Genomic DNA, 1432 nt, shown 5'->3' on the forward strand with positions numbered 1-1432 from the left:
TATATATATATATCTGGATTCCGATCACTGGATTCTGCAGATTGGCTTTGTGGTCTCCTGGTGTTCTACAAAAAATCGTCGGTGGCTTTTCATTTTCTGACTGACTGACCATCTTGATGGATGGCCGTATACTATCAGCACTCGGACATTTTGCCTTGAGCGAGCTGGACTCGGTCTGCAAGTGGTTCTATTGAGGGTCGCAGGCCGGCTGTGGTCCCTGGAGTTTGCTGGCCAGATGGAATTGATCTTGGAGAAGCTGATAGCACGGCTCAGCGGAATTTGTCCACACCATTTGTCTGATTGGATTCGCCACCTTGAGATGTACCAGCAGACATTAAAGCAGATGGAAAATTGTTATCGTCTGCCTGACTCTTTCTGTTCCCAAAACAACTGAAAAATCTGGATCCCCCCACAACGGCCTTGATCTGTTGACTAAATTCTTCCTGGCCGGATTACGTCGACAAGGCTCTGCCCCCTCACCTCCCCCCCTCCTCTAACACCTATCTGATCTGATTCCTGAGCAGGCTGAAGGCTGCACAGAATGAACAGTTTCCATCAATATATCTGAACTATGGCTGYATTGGTTTTGGGGACTGGATTCTTCAGGCCCCCTAATCACACTTCCTCCTCTAGCTAACAAATCTGCCCTTTGCAGAGTTTTTTCGTAAATACCATAGTGTGTCACAGTGTTGATATTTGATGTTTGTGCTTTTTTCCTCATCTTCCATTGTGTGGTTTTTAGTTTTTCTGTTGTTTTGTTTTTAAGGTAGCCGTAGAGCAACTGTGTTTTGCTGCACGACCAGTCTTAACTGCTCCCTCCCCCACTTCCCTGAATGTACAGCACCTTGTCAATTTATTTCTGTGAAAAGCACTATATAAATAAAACTTTACTTACTTACTTACTTATTTTTACATTTTTTGGTGGCTCCCCAGCTTTTTCTTTTGACAATAATAAAGCCTTTTAGTCCTGAAAGCCCCACTTATTTTCCAGTCTCAGTTCTTACTGGTTTTAATCATCAAAGTTCAGGTTTCTTTGGTGCATTCACTAAAAGCAGAATCCATTGATATATACAGTATTACTGGATTGGGCATGGCTAGCGCATTGCTAGCTACATTGACGTGCACGCACTGGAGCTCTGTTATGCATTGAGGAGCCTCAACAAAATGAATGGACGTCAATAGGCATCATCCTGATGAAAAACTCTTATAACTTCCTTATTTCTTGATCGATTTTTACAAACTAAGTTTCAAAATAAAGCTGAGAAAATTGTGAAGTTTAAAGTTATGGAAATTTAAAATAGATAACTAATTCAAATGACTAAAACAGTGGCTTTAATTGAGTATTTTGTGTTTAACAGGTGTTTTTTCATACAAATCAATGAGTTCTGACCAGTTGGATATTCATACATGTATTTATTAATCAGAACTGAGT

The sequence above is a fragment of the Austrofundulus limnaeus genome, unplaced genomic scaffold, assembly GCF_001266775.1.
Source record: "Austrofundulus limnaeus strain Quisiro unplaced genomic scaffold, Austrofundulus_limnaeus-1.0 Scaffold522, whole genome shotgun sequence".
In the NCBI taxonomy this organism is placed as follows: Eukaryota; Metazoa; Chordata; class Actinopteri; order Cyprinodontiformes; family Rivulidae; genus Austrofundulus; species Austrofundulus limnaeus.